This window comes from Hyla sarda, chromosome 6 (assembly GCF_029499605.1).
Source record: "Hyla sarda isolate aHylSar1 chromosome 6, aHylSar1.hap1, whole genome shotgun sequence".
In the NCBI taxonomy this organism is placed as follows: Eukaryota; Metazoa; Chordata; class Amphibia; order Anura; family Hylidae; genus Hyla; species Hyla sarda.
In genome coordinates, this window is record NC_079194.1 from 57,828,381 (window position 1) to 57,840,312 (window position 11,932).

General features: G+C 30.4%; 1 long non-coding RNA gene across 1 annotated transcript in view; it reads left to right on the plus strand.

Moving 5' to 3' along the window:
* LOC130275629 (uncharacterized) overlaps positions 1–2,328 on the plus strand; it is a 42,722-nt gene extending 40,394 nt beyond the window's left edge. The window contains exon 3 of the long non-coding RNA XR_008844845.1: positions 2,247–2,328. This is a non-coding gene — a long non-coding RNA (uncharacterized LOC130275629). The remainder of the gene's footprint in view (positions 1–2,246) is intronic.
* The last annotated feature ends 9,604 nt before the right edge of the window (positions 2,329–11,932 follow it).

Consider the following 11,932-nt stretch of genomic DNA (forward strand, 5'->3'; position numbering starts at 1 on the left):
AATGCTGAAGGGCATAATACACTGCACTTAAATACTAGTGCATTGTATTTTATAAGTGATATGAAGATCGCTGTTAAAAGGTCCCCTTTATAAAAATGTAAATGCTAGCTTCACATTGAGGAATTTCCAGCCGGAATTACTATTGACGGAGGTTCCACGGGTGCATTGCCATCCCCATTAATGGCAATGTATTCTGCATGAATAATATCTAAAAAAAAAGGTAAAAATAAACAATTTAAAAAATAATTAACCCAGACCCCTACAAAATTATACACACATATATGTGTGTGTGTATAAAGAAATAAAAAAAATAATAATCCAACAAATATAAAAACAACCCAACCCTCCCTTTACATTAGCCATAATTAAACATTGGCTGTCAACATAATGCTGACAGCTATAATACACTGCACTGTAATACTAGTGCAATGTATTATATGGGCGATCAGTAGATTGCTGGTAAAAGCCCTCTCTTGGGATAAAAAAAAGAACAAAAAACAGCAAGTTATAAAAAATTATTAAACATAACACCCTTAAAAAACATTAAAAAAGAGAATATTTTTTTAAAACACACAATAAAACCCCTGACAAAACCTTAACAATAAATTGTCTTTTAGAATAATGCCGAGTGGCATAAGACACTGTCATACTACTGCAGTTAATATATGAGCTGTCGAAAGATTGCTGCTTTAAGTCCCTTAATGGGAATAGTTAAAAACTTAAAAGACGAAAAACAAGGTTAATGAAATAATTTTAAAAAATCTAAATCTCCGCCTCACCAAAAACATGCCTTTAAAAACATATTTTGCATCAAATATTAAATTAAGAAAAAACAATATATAGAAATGCCCAAAAAACTTTATAACCCCATAAAAAAACTGACGATAGCCATAATCATACACCTCCTGTCAGCATGATGTTGAGAGGCATAATACACTGCACTAAGATAGTAGTGCAGTGTTTCATAGAAACGATCGGATCAGTGGTGAAAGGTCGCTCTCATATGGGAAAAAAAATAGAAAGCTGAAATGCTATAAAAATATTAATAAATAAAAAAAGTAAATAAATAAAACTGAGTATGCCATGGTAATACATAGCCTGTAAACATAATGCTGAAATGCAGAATACACTACACTTTAATTCCAGTGCAGTGTATTATATGAGCGATCAGAAGATCGCCGTTAATTGTCCTCTTTAAAAAACACTTAAAGGCTAGGATCACACTCAGGAATTTCAATCCGGAATATTTATGGACAGATATTCCATGCGAACATTCACGTTCTCATAAAAGGCAATGTATTCTGCACAGATTGTGTCTAAACAAAGTTAAAAAATAAAAGACAAACGATTTATAAAACCATCAACCCCCACACCCACAAAAAATATATTTATAAAAAACAAAACAAAAGATATAAAAAAATTACCCCAAAAATATAAAAAAAAAATAATAATCCAAAAAAAACTCCCATTAGCCATAACTAAACATTGCTTGTCAGCATAAGGCTGAAAGGCATAATATCCTGCACTACAATAGCAGTGTAGTGTTTTATATGAGCGATCTGAAGATCGCTGGTGAACGCCCTCTTGTAGGATTAGTTTAAAAAGTTCAAAAAATGAAAAAGAAACGGTTGATAAAATAAAAAAGTAATATAAAAAAAACTCTCTAACAATATTTAAAAAAAGAAAATATATAGAATTGTGTTTTTGAAAAAATCTACAATAAAACCCCTGCATAATACACTATCATGCTCGTGCAGTGTATTATTATATGAGCTATCGAAATATCGCTGGTTAAAGCCCCTTTATCAAAATAGTTAGAAAGTTATAAATGAAAAAAAGGTTGATGAAATATTTAAAATATAACAACCCGGCCCCACAAAGACATCCCTTTAAAATGAAATTTTTCGGATCAAATATACAATTCAGAATAAAGAAAAAAAATCCCCAAAATGTTATAAAAACATTTCATAATTAAAAGGCATACATTCCCATTATATAGTTAACTGTTGTTTATAATATAAACATTTTAAATAAAATATTTAAATAAGAAAATATCAAAAATATACATTGTATTTTAAGTTAAAAAGAAACATCTAGATCCCAGTGTGTTCCATCTTTTGTTTGTTTCTTTTTCTTATGCAGTTTCATAATTCCTGAGATAAGTAGTTATGGCCCTAGAGTGTTATATATATTAGCGTCTGTAGCATGTATCAGGAGCATGTTATCATACCTCTGTCTTTTTACAGGTGACTGATGTCCAGCGAGAAGGTGAACGTGACATATACGCCCGTCAGCTGCAAGAAAGGAACCACGAGACAGGTAATTAATATTTATATTAATTACTGATAACAATCAGGCTAGATGTAAAATCTAGACCTGCAGAGATTTCATAGTCTCTCTCTTATACATGAAGATATATGTGTTGTTAATAAGTATATCGTCTATGGACAGCTTCTCATATAACACAACCATATCTCAGGTACAGAGATTAGGAACATTTATGATCCTTTTTCTCTTTTTTTAATTTGTAGGAATCCCCTTTTTCAATACTCTATAGAATAGACTGCACTGACTGCAGAGTTTACAAGTTTACTTTAGACTGTGGGCTGACTGACCTCAGACTTAAGACTTAACTGTACTAAGTAAAAAAATAAATCTAAATTCCTTTTTATTTTACTTCAAATATATAATTATAGCCAAACACTATAGCCATAATAACTGATAGTCTGTTAATATAATGCTGAAGGGCATAATAAACTGCACTTTAATACTAGGGCATTGTATTTTATAAGTGATATGAAGATCGCTGTTAAAAGGTCCCCTTTATAAAAAACTTAAATGCTAGGTTCACATTGAGGAATTTCCAGCCGGAATAACTATTGACGGAAGTTCCACGGGTGCATTGCCATCCCCATAGATGGCAATGTATTCTGCATGAATAATATCTTTAAAAAAAAAGTTAAAAATAAACAATTTATAAAATAATTAACCCCGACCCCTACAAAAGTATATATATATATATATATATATATATATATATATATATATGTATGTATAAATAAAAAAATAATAATAATCCAACAAATATAAAAAATAACCCAACCCTCCCTTTACATTAGCCATAATTAAACATTGGCTGTCAACATAATGCTGACAGCTATAATACACTGCACTGTAATACTAGTGCAATGTATTATATGGGCGATCAGTAGATTGCTGGTAAAAGCCCTCTCGGAATAAAAAAAAAAGAACAAAAAACAACAAGTTAAAAAAACTAATTAAACATAACACCCTTAAAAAACATTAAAAAAGAGAATATTTGTTTAAAACACACAATAAAACCCCTGACAAAACCTTAACCATAAATTGTCTTTTAGAATAATGCCGAGAGGCACAAGACACTGTCATACTACTGCAGTTAATCTATGAGCTGTCGAAAGATTGCTGCTGTAAGTCCCTTAATGGGAATAGTTAAAAACTAATAAGACGCAAAACAAGGTTAATGAAATAATTTAAAAAAATCTAAATCTCCGCCTCACCAAAAACATGCCTTTAAAAACATATTTTGTATCAAATATTAAATTAAGAAAAAACAATATATAGAAATGCCCAAAAAACTTTATAACCCCATAAAAAAACTGATGATAGCCATAATCATACACCTCCTGTCAGCATGATGTTGAGAGGCATAATACACTGCACTAAGATTGTAGTGCAGTGTTTCATAGAAACGATCAGATGAGTGGTGAAAGGTCGCTCTCTTATGGGAAAAACAAAAATAGAAAGGCTGAAATGCTATAAAAAAATTAATAAATAAAAAAAGTAAATAAATAAAACTGACTATGCCATGGTAATACATAGCCTGTAAACATAATGCTGAAATGCAGGACACACTGCCCTTTAATTCCAGAGCAGTGTATTATATGAGCGATCAGAAGATCGCCGTTGATTGTCCTCTTTAAAAACACTTAAAGGATAGGATCCCACTCAGGAATTTCAATCCAGAATATTTATGGACAGATATTCCATGCGAACATTCACGTCCTCATAAATGGCAATGTATTCTGCACAAATTGTGTCTAAACAAAGTTAAAAAAAATTTAAGACAAATGATTTATAAAACCATCAACCCCCACACCCACAAAAAAAATATATTTATGAAAAACAAAACAAAAGATATAAAAAAAGTAACCAAAAATATAAAAAAAACAAAATAATCCAAAAAACCCCTCCCATTAGCCATAACTAAACATTGCTTGTCAGCATAAGGCTGAAAGGCATAATATCCTGCACTACAATAGCAGTGTAGTGTTTTATATGAGCGATCTGAAGATCGCTGGTGAACGCCCTTTTGTAGGATCAGTTTAAAAAGTTCAAAAAATGAAAAAGAAACGGTCGATAAAATAAAATAGAAATAAAAAAAACTCTCTAACAATATTTAAAAAAAGAAAATATATAGAATTGTGTTTTAAAAAAAATCTACAATAAAACCCCTGCATTATACACTATCATACTCGTGCAGTGTATTATTATATGAGCTATCGAAATATCGCTGGTTAACGCCCCTTAATCAAAATAGTTAGAAAGTTATAAATGAAAAAAAGGTTGATGAAATAATTAAAAAATAACAACCCGGCCCCACAAAAACATCCCTTTCAAATGAAATTTTTTGGATCAAATATACAATTCAGAATAAAGAAAAAAAAAATCCCCAAAATGTTATAAAAACATTTCAAAATTAAAAGGCATACATTCCCATTATATAGTTAACTGTTGTTTATAATATAAACATTTTAAATAAAATATTTAATTAAAAAAATATCAAAAATATACATTATAGTTTAAATTAAAAAGAAACATCTAGATCCCAGTGTGTTCCATCTTTTGTTTGTTTCTTTTTCTTATGCAGTTTCATAATTCCTGAGATAAGTAGTTATGGCCCTAGAGTGTTATATATGTTAGCGTCTGTAGCATGTATCAGGAGCATGTTATCATTCCTGTGTCTTTTTACAGGTGACTGATGTCCAGCGAGAAGGTGAACGTGACATATACGCCCGTCAGCTGCAAGAAAGGAACCACGAGACAGGTAATTAATATTTATATTAATCACTGATAACAATCAGGCTAGATGTAAAATCTAGACCTGCAGAGATTTCATAGTCTCTCTCTTATACATGAAGATATATGTGTTGTTAATAAGTATATCGTCTATGGACAGCTTCTCATATAACACAACCATATCTCAGGTACAGAGATTAGGAACATTTATGATCCTTTTTCTCTTTTTTTAATTTGTAGGAATCCCCTTTTTCAATACTCTATAGAATAGACTGCACTGACTGCAGAGTTTACAAGTTTACTTTAGACTGTGGGCTGACTGACCTCAGACTTAAGACTTAACTGTACTAAGTAAAAAAAAAATCTAAATTCCTTTTTATTTTACTTCAAATATATAATTATAGCCAAACGCTATAGCCATAATAACTGATAGTCTGTTAATATAATGCTGAAGGGCATAATAAACTGCACTTTAATACTAGGGCATTGTATTTTATAAGTGATATGAAGATCGCTGTTAAAAGGTCCCCTTTATAAAAAACTTAAATGCTAGGATCACATTGAGGAATTTCCAGCCGGAATAACTATTGACGGAAGTTCCACGGGTGCATTGCCATCCCCATAGATGGCAATGTATTCTGCATGAATAATATCTTTAAAAAAAAAGTTAAAAATAAACAATTTATAAAATAATTAACCCCGACCCCTACAAAAGTATACATATATATATATATATATATATATATATATATATATATATGTATAAAGAAAAAAAATAATAATAATCCAACAAATATAAAAAATAACCCAACCCTCCCTTTACATTAGCCATAATTAAACATTGGCTGTCAACATAATGCTGACAGCTATAATACACTGCACTGTAATACTAGTGCAATGTATTATATGGGCGATCAGTAGATTGCTGGTAAAAGCCCTCTCTTGGAATAAAAAAAAAAGAACAAAAAACAACAAGTTAAAAAAACTAATTAAACATAACACCCTTAAAAAACATTAAAAAAGAGAATATTTGTTTAAAACACACAATAAAACCCCTGACAAAACCTTAACCATAAATTGTCTTTTAGAATAATGCCGAGAGGCATAAGACACTGTCATACTACTGCAGTTAATCTATGAGCTGTCGAAAGATTGCTGCTGTAAGTCCCTTAATGGGAATAGTTAAAAACTAATAAGACGCAAAACAAGGTTAATGAAATAATTTTAAAAAATCGAAATCTCCGCCTCACCAAAAACATGCCTTTAAAAACATATTTTGTATCATATATTAAATTAAGAAAAAACAATATATAGAAATGCCCAAAAAACTTTATAACCCCATAAAAAAAACTGATGATAGCCATAATCATACACCTCCTGTCAGCATGATGTTGAGAGGCATAATACACTGCACTAAGATAGTAGTGCAGTGTTTCATAGAAACGATCAGATGAGTGGTGAAAGGTCGCTCTCTTACGGGAAAAACAAAAATAGAAAGGCTGAAATGCTATAAAAAAAATTAATAAATAAAAAAAGTAAATAAATAAAACTGACTATGCCATGGTAATACATAGCCTGTAAACATAATGCTGAAATGCAGAACACACTGCCCTTTAATTCCAGAGCAGTGTATTATATGAGCGATCAGAAGATCGCCGTTGATTGTCCTCTTTAAAAACACTTAAAGGATAGGATCCCACTCAGGAATTTCAATCCAGAATATTTATGGACAGATATTCCATGCGAACATTCACGTCCTCATAAATGGCAATGTATTCTGCACAAATTGTGTCTAAACAAAGTTAAAAAAAATTAAAGACAAATGATTTATAAAACCATCAACCCCCACACCCACAAAAAAAATATATTTATGAAAAACAAAACAAAAGATATAAAAAAAGTAACCAAAAATATAAAAAAAACTAAATAATCCAAAAAACCCCTCCCATTAGCCATAACTAAACATTGCTTGTCAGCATAAGGCTGAAAGGCATAATATCCTGCACTACAATAGCAGTGTAGTGTTTTATATGAGCGATCTGAAGATCGCTGGTGAACGCCCTTTTGTAGGATCAGTTTAAAAAGTTCAAAAAATGAAAAAGAAACGGTCGATAAAATAAAATAGAAATAAAAAAAACTCTCTAACAATATTTAAAAAAAGAAAATATATAGAATTGTGTTTTAAAAAAAATCTACAATAAAACCCCTGCATTATACACTATCATACTCGTGCAGTGTATTATTATATGAGCTATCGAAATATCGCTGGTTAACGCCCCTTAATCAAAATAGTTAGAAAGTTATAAATGAAAAAAAGGTTGATGAAATAATTAAAAAATAACAACCCGGCCCCACAAAAACATCCCTTTCAAATGAAATTTTTTGGATCAAATATACAATTCAGAATAAAGAAAAAAAAAATCCCCAAAATGTTATAAAAACATTTCAAAATTAAAAGGCATACATTCCCATTATATAGTTAACTGTTGTTTATAATATAAACATTTTAAATAAAATATTTAATTAAAAAAATATCAAAAATATACATTATAGTTTAAATTAAAAAGAAACATCTAGATCCCAGTGTGTTCCATCTTTTGTTTGTTTCTTTTTCTTATGCAGTTTCATAATTCCTGAGATAAGTAGTTATGGCCCTAGAGTGTTATATATGTTAGCGTCTGTAGCATGTATCAGGAGCATGTTATCATTCCTGTGTCTTTTTACAGGTGACTGATGTCCAGCGAGAAGGTGAACGTGACATATACGCCCGTCAGCTGCAAGAAAGGAACCACGAGACAGGTAATTAATATTTATATTAATTACTGATAACAATCAGGCTAGATGTAAAATCTAGACCTGCAGAGATTTCATAGTCTCTCTCTTATACATGAAGATATATGTGTTGTTAATAAGTATATCGTCTATGGACAGCTTCTCATATAACACAACCATATCTCAGGTACAGAGATTAGGAACATTTATGATCCTTTTTCTCTTTTTTTAATTTGTAGGAATCCCCTTTTTCAATACTCTATAGAATAGACTGCACTGACTGCAGAGTTTACAAGTTTACTTTAGACTGTGGGCTGACTGACCTCAGACTTAAGACTTAACTGTACTAAGTAAAAAAAAAATCTAAATTCCTTTTTATTTTACTTCAAATATATAATTATAGCCAAACGCTATAGCCATAATAACTGATAGTCTGTTAATATAATGCTGAAGGGCATAATAAACTGCACTTTAATACTAGGGCATTGTATTTTATAAGTGATATGAAGATCGCTGTTAAAAGGTCCCCTTTATAAAAAACTTAAATGCTAGGATCACATTGAGGAATTTCCAGCCGGAATAACTATTGACGGAAGTTGCACGGGTGCATTGCCATCCCCATAGATGGCAATGTATTCTGCATGAATAATATCTTTAAAAAAAAAGTTAAAAATAAACAATTTATAAAATAATTAACCCCGACCCCTACAAAAGTATACATATATATATATATATATATATATATATATATATATATGTATAAAGAAAAAAAATAATAATAATCCAACAAATATAAAAAATAACCCAACCCTCCCTTTACATTAGCCATAATTAAACATTGGCTGTCAACATAATGCTGACAGCTATAATACACTGCACTGTAATACTAGTGCAATGTATTATATGGGCGATCAGTAGATTGCTGGTAAAAGCCCTCTCTTGGAATAAAAAAAAAAGAACAAAAAACAACAAGTTAAAAAAACTAATTAAACATAACACCCTTAAAAAACATTAAAAAAGAGAATATTTGTTTAAAACACACAATAAAACCCCTGACAAAACCTTAACCATAAATTGTCTTTTAGAATAATGCCGAGAGGCATAAGACACTGTCATACTACTGCAGTTAATCTATGAGCTGTCGAAAGATTGCTGCTGTAAGTCCCTTAATGGGAATAGTTAAAAACTAATAAGACGCAAAACAAGGTTAATGAAATAATTTTAAAAAATCGAAATCTCCGCCTCACCAAAAACATGCCTTTAAAAACATATTTTGTATCATATATTAAATTAAGAAAAAACAATATATAGAAATGCCCAAAAAACTTTATAACCCCATAAAAAAAACTGATGATAGCCATAATCATACACCTCCTGTCAGCATGATGTTGAGAGGCATAATACACTGCACTAAGATAGTAGTGCAGTGTTTCATAGAAACGATCAGATGAGTGGTGAAAGGTCGCTCTCTTACGGGAAAAACAAAAATAGAAAGGCTGAAATGCTATAAAAAAAATTAATAAATAAAAAAAGTAAATAAATAAAACTGACTATGCCATGGTAATACATAGCCTATAATCATAATGCTGAAATGCAGAACACACTGCCCTTTAATTCCAGAGCAGTGTATTATATGAGCGATCAGAAGATCGCCGTTGATTGTCCTCTTTAAAAACACTTAAAGGATAGGATCCCACTCAGGAATTTCAATCCGGAATATTTATGGACAGATATTCCATGCGAACATTCACGTCCTCATAAATGGCAATCTATTCTGCACAAATTGTGTCTAAACAAAGTTAAAAAAAATTAAAGACAAATGATTTATAAAACCATCAACCCCCACACCCACCAAAAAAATATATTTATGAAAAACAAAACAAAAGATATAAAAAAAGTAACCAAAAATATAAAAAAAACAAAATAATCCAAAAAAACCCTCCCATTAGCCATAACTAAACATTGCTTGTCAGCATAAGGCTGAAAGGCATAATATCCTGCACTACAATAGCAGTGTAGTGTTTTATATGAGCGATCTGAAGATCGCTGGTGAACGCCCTTTTGTAGGATTAGTTTAAAAAGTTCAAAAAATGAAAAAGAAACGGTCGATAAAATAAAATAGAAATAAAAAAAACTCTCTAACAATATTTAAAAAAAGAAAATATATAGAATTGTGTTTTTAAAAAAATCTACAATAAAACCCCTGCATAATACACTATCATACTCGTGCGGGGTATTATTATATGAGCTATCGAAATATCGCTGGTTAACGCCCCTTAATCAAAATAGTTAGAAAGTTATAAATGAAAAAAAGGTTGATGAAATAATTAAAAAATAACAACCCGGCCCCACAAAAACATCCCTTTAAAATGAAATTTTTTGGATCAAATATACAATTCAGAATAAAGAAAAAAAAATCCCCAAAATGTTATAAAAACATTTCAAAATTAAAAGGCATACATTCCCATTATATAGTTAACTGTTGTTTATAATATAAACATTTTAAATAAAATATTTAATTAAAAAAATATCAAAAATATACATAATATTTTAAGTTAAAAAGAAACATCTAGATCCCAGTGTGTTCCAAATTTTGTTTGTTTCTGTTTCTTATGCAGTTTCATAATTCCTGAGATAAGTAGTAATGGCTCTAGTGTGTTATATATATTAGCGTCTGTAGCATGTATCAGGAGCATGTTATCATTCCTGTGTCTTTTTACAGGTGACTGATGTCCAGCGAGAAGGTGAACGTGACATATACGCCCGTCAGCTGCAAGAAAGGAACCACGAGACAGGTAATTAATATTTATATTAATTACTGATAACAATCAGGCTAGATGTAAAATCTAGACCTGCAGAGATTTCATAGTCTCTCTCTTATACATGAAGATATATGTGTTGTTAATAAGTATATCGTCTATGGACAGCTTCTCATATAACACAACCATATCTCAGGTACAGAGATAAGGAACATTTATGATCCTTTTTCTCTTTTTTTAATTTGTAGGAATCCCCTTTTTCAATACTCTATAGAATAGACTGCACTGACTGCAGAGTTTACAAGTTTACTTTAGACTGTGGGCTGACTGACCTCAGACTTAAGACTTAACTGTACTAAGTAAAAAAAAAATCTAAATTCCTTTTTATTTTACTTCAAATATATAATTATAGCCAAACACTATAGCCATAATAACTGATAGTCTGTTAATATAATGCTGAAGGGCATAATAAACTGCACTTTAATACTAGGGCATTGTATTTTATAAGTGATATGAAGATCGCTGTTAAAAGGTCCCCTTTATAAAAAACTTAAATGCTAGGTTCACATTGAGGAATTTCCAGCCGGAATAACTATTGACGGAAGTTCCACGGGTGCATTGCCATCCCCATAGATGGCAATGTATTCTGCATGAATAATATCTTTAAAAAAAAAGTTAAAAATAAACAATTTATAAAATAATTAACCCCGACCCCTACAAAAGTATACATATATATATATATATATATATATATGTATGTATAAAGAAAAAAATAATAATAATCCAACAAATATAAAAAATAACCCAACCCTCCCTTTACATTAGCCATAATAAAACATTGGCTGTCAACATAATGCTGACAGCTATAATACACTGCACTGTAATACTAGTGCAATGTATTATATGGGCGATCAGTAGATTGCTGGTAAAAGCCCTCTCTTGGAATAAAAAAAAAAGAACAAAAAACAACAAGTTAAAAAAACTAATTAAACATAACACCCTTAAAAAACATTAAAAAAGAGAATATTTGTTTAAAACACACAATAAAACCCCTGACAAAACCTTAACCATAAATTGTCTTTTAGAATAATGCCGAGAGGCACAAGACACTGTCATACTACTGCAGTTAATCTATGAGCTGTCGAAAGATTGCTGCTGTAAGTCCCTTAATGGGAATAGTTAAAAACTAATAAGACGCAAAACAAGGTTAATGAAATAATTTTGAAAAATCGAAATCTCCGCCTCACCAAAAACATGCCTTTAAAAACATATTTTGTATCAAATATTAAATTAAGAAAAAACAATATATAGAAATGCCCAAAAAACTTTATAACCCCATAAAA